Source organism: Halichoerus grypus, chromosome 7, assembly GCF_964656455.1.
Source record: "Halichoerus grypus chromosome 7, mHalGry1.hap1.1, whole genome shotgun sequence".
NCBI lineage: Eukaryota > Metazoa > Chordata > Mammalia > Carnivora > Phocidae > Halichoerus > Halichoerus grypus.
The window spans coordinates 133,549,473-133,557,699 of record NC_135718.1 but is presented as its reverse complement, the minus strand read 5'-3'; the positions used below and the strand labels follow the sequence as shown (position 1 = coordinate 133,557,699).

At 35.5% G+C, this 8,227-nt stretch overlaps 1 long non-coding RNA gene across 1 annotated transcript in view; it reads right to left on the bottom strand.

The window, feature by feature from the left end:
- Window positions 1–331: 331 nt before the first annotated feature.
- The window catches only part of LOC144382506 (uncharacterized), a 28,576-nt gene continuing 20,680 nt past the window's right edge, over window positions 332–8,227 (bottom strand). Inside the window, exons 2-3 of the long non-coding RNA XR_013449510.1 lie at window positions 1,331–1,484; window positions 332–442 (exon numbers count right to left, since the gene is read on the bottom strand). This is a non-coding gene — a long non-coding RNA (uncharacterized LOC144382506). The remainder of the gene's footprint in view (window positions 443–1,330; window positions 1,485–8,227) is intronic.

The window sequence follows — 8,227 nt, the reverse complement described above, 5'->3', positions numbered from 1 at the left end:
TCCTCAAAGGGTGATAAAGTCTGGGTCTCATAATTATTTATATGTAATGGAGGACACAAACACAGCTTTAGATAAATATAGCAATCAATGTGGAAGTAGTTTCTAATAGGAAAATAAGTATAAATGTCAACAGTTCATCTGCTTACTTTTCATACACAGCTGGTTTCTTTCACCCTTATTATTTCTTAACCATCTTAATTACATATATTGATTAGAATTCTTAATCCTTAGAATTTGTAATTCCTAGTGAAAACTAAGAAGTAAGCAATTATGAACTGGCAAATTCACAAATTGTTTATTTTAAAAGATTTTATTTATTTATTAGAGAGAGAGAGAGAGAGAGATCAAGTGGGGTGAGGAGCAGAGGGAAAGGGACAAGCAGACTCGGTGCTGAGCACAGAGCCTGATGCAGGGCTCAATCCCACAACGCTGAGATCATGACCTGAGAGGAAATCAAGAGTCAGACAATTAACCAACTGAGCCACCCAGGGATCCCAATTCACAAACTGTAATTACAGGCTGTCTTTGTAAGATTTTGCCATTTTGGGGGTAGGTATTTACAGCTTCTGAAACCACAGTTCCTAGATATAAAATAAGCAGTTGTGCTGGAGGGTGGCATGCTCAGTTCTTTAAGACTCAAGGATCCCAGCTAAACCTTGGGTCTTTTAGAGTTAAATTACTACTTAGGAGGAACGTGCCATTGGGGTGAGATTGTATGGTGTTACAGGGTACCTATTTCCAAGGAAATCTTCTTGATGTTGGTGGGTGATCTAGTGTTAATCTAACCCATACCGTGACCAATTTATCCTAACATGGGAGTCTTACAGGTAAGTGGCAAGCACTTTAATAGCTTCTATGTGCTCGACTCATGCCCACCAATTTTGTGGTTTTGGCTCCTGAAATTCCCATTAACAACAAATCTATTATTGTTTTGCCACATGTGCACATTAATAGAAGGCAACAGTAACTAAGGAAACAGAAGTGTGGACACCAGCAGTAGCCAGAGATGGTGTGCAGACTGACCGAAAGAAGGTCCTGGTGCACCCCACCAGCGGTACCCAAAGTAGCTGTAAAGTTTTGCATCCTTTTGATTCCAGTTTACTTCCAGTTTGGGATCAAAAATCCCAAAGTGGTCATTATTTTTTTCAAACTGTCTTTTGTTAGATTGTGGCATCTAGACAAAAATAGACATGAACCAGACATCTGGAGGGAACAGCAGCCTCTTTACTTTGGTCTGACTGCCGAATGCACCAGGCATAAACAAACTTGCCTTCAAACTCAGAGAACTGTCAACACAGGGAAGCACAGCCCAGAATCCAAGAAAGCTTACCTCCAGCAGCTCCTGATTCACCACAGAGACTGTGAGCCTAAAGGGCTTGGTGTGTACCACTTCCCACGTCTGATGCCTGGAGGGAAGGAACCGTGGATGCTGCTTTCGATGCCACTTCCAAAGCCAAGAAATGTCAAAAAAACAACTCTACATACTGAATAAAACAAAACAGAAACATGAGTTTATTGCAAGGCCTTCAACCAACAAGCCAGGAAACTCAAGGCTACCAGAGCAATGAGCTTCAAGCTGCTCCCAGACTTAGGGATTTCTAGGAAGTAAATATGGAAGTAACTTGGCTTTTTTGTTATTGTTGTTGATTGGTTGCCTAGGCTTCTTTCTTTGGATCACAATAGCTGAGTCAAGTCAAGATGATGTGAATATACTTAGTGCCTGGGGATTGGCTGGTGTTCTCTGCTGGTTTCTGAGAAGACATGTAAATTCCTCTAAGATTAGGTTAAATTTCCTTTATGCACCAGCATTGACCATCTCCATTTGGTCCTTTACATAAATGACTGCATTTTAGCTTGGAGGTCTAACATAAGAATGTTTGCCTTAGCAAAATCAAATATAAATTCCATAAATTACATAAACTGTGAGTAATTAAAAATATCACATAGCAAAGTACATGTTCTTTGCATTCTTTATTAGTAAAAGGAAAATAATCATAATTTTTTTGTAATTTGGTATTTGAAAATATCTTGAAAAAATATTTTTCACCAAAATGCAAATGATGAATAGCATAAATGTAAGTCTCTCTATAGCAGACATATTTTGGGCCTCTATTATTCTTTCATATTATGATCTAATTATGTGATACTTGCTCTCCATATATAAGAATGTCTAAGATGGCAGTTAGGAGAGTATTTTGCATGAAAAATTGATGGAGTAGAAAAACAAAACAGGCATTTTTGTGCATAAAAATGCCATTTTCATTTTTTCAAGAATAGGTATATGCCCCCTCACCTCCAATAAAATGTCAGAATTAATCAAATAGGGGCTTTTCCTGAATAAACATTTACAAAAGAAAAACCCTTCAGGTTCTGCCCTTCATTTCTCTTGTACCAAACTCCAAATTCTGGCATCATTTTTAATTCCTTGCTTTATGAGTACCAGAATTCCCACTTCATAACAAAAAGTTTTCTACATCTGAACCAATTCACTGAACATTCCCCATATTTTTATGACAATAAAAATGGGGCTCACCTATGAGGTGGTAATATCCTCTACAGTTCTCTTAGATGTAAAATGCTGATTCTTACTGAACCTCTGTTTTTTAAGGAGGTAAACTTGGTATCATTTTACTCATCAGTTCTACCTCCAGACAATAATTATCTCACTATTTTAAAAATTACTCTTCCTTTTAGTTCACTCTATTTTCCTATTGTACTCTCTATCCCTCCACATTGTTAGATTCTGTAAGTTCACCAAACACCCTTTCATTCATTGATATTTGTCTGTTAATTCACAGTTTCTCTCTCTCTCTCTCTGGGATACAGTTTTTTGCCTTCATCCTGGGAAAATTCAACATCCATGCTGACTAATCATATAACAGCCTGTCATCTCTGATCTATAGTCAGAGATCCTGGGATTAGATTCAAAGATTCAAAGATCCTCTTCTCCCTCTTTATTGGTTAACATTCCCATGGCCACAACCTGGAATCTATCATCGATAAGTACTGTTTAAACTCTGATATCTCTATGTCAGATGTCTCACTGTATGAGGAGAATCTTCTGTCCATCCTGCTTCCATATTCAACTATTCCCATGATGAGTTAGCAAGTTAGTCCATTTTTCCTGTCCATTAGGCCCCTGTGATCTCATTCATTTAAGAATTCATGGTTTACCTGAATGCATCCTTTGATGATCTACTAAATTTCCTTTGCCCTTTATCCTTTTATTATACCTACAAGGCAAAACCCTCAATTCTAGATCAATATACATGGTTTTTCCTAACCTATTTTGAACTTTCTCTACTCTTAACCAGATATCTGACATTCTTATTCTTTCTCCAGTCTCAGATAATGGTCTCCTTATCTAGTTAAAATTAAAGAAAATAAAGTCAGGGAGAAGGCATTAGAACAGAACCCCTTTAACTTTCTCCCACCAGGTAGACAAGCTACAAATGAATCACGTTGATCTTTTCTCCTCTTAGTGAATTCTACTGGGTAAAATGATGTTTCCTGAATTTCCTCATCATCTTTGGCTAATTCCTCTGGCCTCTCTACCGAACCATTATTTGCTGGAGTTCTTCAGTAATCTCTCATGTGTATATTCCCTTCACAATTTATACGTCATCTGTAGATGACTGCATTGACTCCTGTGATCTCAGCTGTCTCCAGTCTTGATCCCCTTTCTCATTCTCAGACTTACACATCTGACTTGCCACTGGATATCTCAACTTGGATGGCTATTAGGCATTTAATATTTGCCAGATCCATAGACGATATTAACACCCTTTTTGCAAATTTGCTTATTTTTTGGTCTTCCTGACAACTAAACATGCTTATGACAAAAAAGAAAAAAAAGGCAGCTACATTTTTCAAAATCTAATCTCTTTCTAAATCTAAGTAGTCAGTCAGTCTCCAAATTTGGTCGGTGCTACTCGACATCTATCTCTTTTGCTTCTCTCATTCTATCCCCAATGTCACTACAGCAGTCCACATCAGAACCATCCTTCCCTGGGACTATTGAAGTAAGTTATTTTCTGGTCTCTCAACTCAATTTTTAACCAATGCCAACTACTTCACATTGAAACAGGATATCATTTTGAAATTCAAAGTACATTACTGAATTCACTTAAATGTGTTTGCTTCATGTTTTCCTTAAGGTAGTGTTCAGAATCTTTGCTATGATCCACAATACTCTGCATGATTTTGTACATTTGTTTATGCCTGGGATCAATGATAGCCACAACCCTTCAAATTCTTTTTGCTCCAGCAATATGAAACTACATTTATTTTTTGAAGATTATGTTCTGTCCTGCTTTGGAGCCTTCACAATGCTACCTCTGCTCTCTTTCCTCTCTCCTCCATTTTATCACTTAATTTCTATGTGTCTTTTGTGGCTCATCTAGAATGCTGCTACTCCATACTGGGTTCATTCTATCACTTAGGTGCTCCACAGCTTTATTTCTCTTTATTTTGTTTATCATGCTTACTTTACTGGTTTTTCTTCCCGATGGTGACTACCGTGTTGGACAGGAATGCACTTGTTTTATTTATTTCAGTACCTGACATTTCTTACAATAAAATGTTGTTGAATGGTGCATCACTTGGAATAATGTTTAATTGCGATTTTCTTAGTTTGCTTGCATTTTTCTTTTTCATGGTTAGTTTGTGTGTGTTTGTGTATATGTGTGTATAGTCTAGTGTATGTATGTATTATTTTCCTTTTCCCCATATATTTGGAGTTGTAGCAAATGGTGGTCTAATTTACCTCCCCATGTATGGCCAAGTATATCCTCTTGTTTCTAATCATTTCCCCATTATTTACATTCGTGGGGATAACTTTTAAAACACGCATCTGAACAATTTATTATTTAAAGTAAAATTCTTAGTAAGAAATTTATACTCATCTTTCTATATTTGTGTTGACTTGAATATACCAGGTACTAAATGGATTTTTAAGTAATTCAGTATTTGAAATTACATATCTTGACTGGTTTGCTAAATTGTATTTCCTCAGTCCCTGTAAGCCTACTTTATAATGCTAGTTATATATATACTGACATAAGAAAATGAAATGTTAAAGTAAATTATACATGGCATGATGTATACTTAATTGCATGTGATAGCAAAGTTTGGCAATCTTTAATTCATCTGCAGATCATTCTGGTGATATGTGTGTGGCCAGGACAGTGTATCTAACCTCATGTCTGGTAGAACAGCGATATTAATAAGCTCCTCTGAAGCAAATGAGCCACATATTTCCCCCTGTTTGGTTAATTCATCTATTTTATTTTATTTTATTTTATTTTATTTTATTTTATTTTATTAGATTTTACTTATTTATTTTTGAGAGAGAGGGAGTACATGAGTAGGTGGGAAGGGACAGAAGAAGAAGCAGACTCCCCCCCGAGCAGGAATCCCACCCTGGGACTCAATCCCAGGACCCTGAGATCATGACCTGAGCCAGAGGCAGATGCTTAACTGACTGAGCCACCCAGGTGCCCTGGTCAATTCACCTTTAAATAGAAGTGGCTAAAAATATGCTTCTCCCCCAAGATATTACAAATTCTTTTAAGGATAATCTTTAGAACCATTTCACATATTATTTTCTTATAAAAGGAATAATAATGTGGATTCTTATGGTGCTGCTAATTCCTTAAACTTTAAATTGTTATTTTAAATGGATTAAATGGCAAATCCAGGGTATGGCTTTTAAGACAAATATATATATATATGTATATACATACATATATATATATATTTATGACATTATATATAAACTTTACAAAACATTAAAATAAAAGTGTTTTTTTTTTCTCTCTCCAAAATGATTTGGAAATAGAGGAGGAAGAAAGAAGGGGGGGGAAAAAGAAAGGTAGGGGGAAGAGAAGGGGAAAAGGAAGGAGAGGTGGGGAGGAGACGGGGGGGCGGTGCCTGTCACATAACAGGTGCTGAAAAAATGTTTAGCAAATTAACTGTCCCTGCACATACTTAATGCTCAATAAATATTGGTTAAAATAATAAATAAGGGTAAGAATACCAGTAAAGCCTCTCCTAGCAAACTTACAGTACTTCTGGGAATATCCAAATTAAAGAAAAGTAAGTATGTATAGATTTAATTTTTCTGTAAAATAAGGTGTATTGGTTTTAAGTATAATAATTAGACTATAAATATATATACTACCAGAATGTAAAGTCAGTTAAAACTATTTTTAAATTTTTGCACTAAAAAACAATGTATACATTTAAATAATTTATTAGTACTACTCATTAATTACATTACTTTCAACAGTTTTTTGTGCAGTTCTTAAAATTTTAATAAATATTTAAATTAATATTCAAACATTTATAGCAATCCAGCCATTCATTACAACTTCAAATTATTTAATGCAATATCTAGAATATTATGTGTTTATATACCCTAATTTCAAAAACATAATAAATCATTATTTTTAACAAGGCTAAACAGTAGTTTCTTGAAGGTGGTAATTTAATTGTTTATTCTCAGTATAGGAATTTTTTTTAAAAGATTTTATTTATTTGAGAGAGACAGAGATAGCGAGAGCAGGAACACAAGCAGCAGGAGTGGGAGAGGGAGAAGCAGGCTTCCCCCCGAGGAGGGAGCCCAATGTGGGACTCGATCCCAGGACCCTGGGATCATGACCTGAGCCGAAGGCAGACACTTAATGACTGAGCCACCCAGGCGCCCTCAGTATATGAATTGTTAAAATGAAACTTAGAAGTAGAAAATCAAAATAATCCTGAAGTGACCTAAAAGTCATTAAATTGAATCACTGAATTTTAGAACTAAAGCAGAATGTAGACATAAGTTGTTGTATCCATATAAGTAAGGCTGAAATGGTTAGATGACTCAGGAAAACAAGGATCCCAAACTACCCAATCTAGATGAAATACTAAACTGTATTTACCAACATAGAGAATGAAAAGTTGCAGGGCCAATTATACAGTTTAAATTAAGAAACAAACACCTAATAATGTAAGTAAAGGTTAATAGGAGACATCATAGTTTAGTAGTAAGGGGGATAATATGTGCTACATTGTTCAGGAGCAGCTTATCAAGAAGGAGGCACATGACAAAAACAAAAGTTATTCTCAGTCTTGGATATTCTCTCACAATAACTCACAGGAAAGTCATATGCTTGCGGAATATGCTCAGTTATGGAGCCTTTAATACAAGGGGAATCTTTGATTGCCTTTATTGCTCGTTTCATCCCTTTGGATAAAAGCATTGAACACACACACACACACACACTCATAAGTAAATTTATTTCCCAGCATATACAAGAAATCAAATCTCATTGCTCATTGTATAAGAATATGTCTATAAATGAAATTTGTAATAACATTGACATACATTGAACATATTTATAACCTAGTGTGCTAATCAACTATTGATGGTAATATTTTAATTTTCATTTGTAACACAAATACTATGTGAACAAGTATGACTCACCCTTCAATTCTCAGATTAATCCATATTTCCTCAGTGAAGGCATTTCATTGGGCAAATATGACTGATCAGTTTCAATGAAAATTTAATATGCCTTCATTATTGTCTTTGCACTGACTTGTAGTTACTTTTGGGGAGGCGTGAATGAGGGGTGCTTATGTTTTTACTAGGTAAACTACTGTAGCAGGAGACTGAACATCCAGCATTTAGTAGGACGTGTATAATATACTAGGCTTAAATTTATATGGACTGATTGAAAGAATAGATAGGAAGTGGAATAACAGTAACATTTACAGATAATAGAGATAAAAGCAAATTGCTATGGAGGGTGTTATAGGAAAATTGTTAAATTAGTGAAAGATTATATGTGGTAGAGTTATAGAGAATAGGATAATTTATCCATATAAGAGTATGGACTTTATTTGAATTACTCTTTTAATTTATCTTGTAAGATTATTTAATGCATCTTCTATCCTTTTAGCCTCACCTACTTCCTGACTCCTCTTCCCAATTCATGAGAAAGTGTTAAGACTAAACATTTAAGAATCCCCTGAAACTTTGTACATTTCATTGGCACCGATGGATGCTTGCAGAGTTTACAATACGGTGATTTGACTTGAAAGTTCTTGTCAGCCCTTAAATCAGGATATAATCTCTAGAGATCTTGGGGACAAAGAGTTTAGATGGGCTTTTAGAAAGCTGAGGGGGAAAAAAAAGCAAGCTTCCACACACACACACACACACACACACACACACACA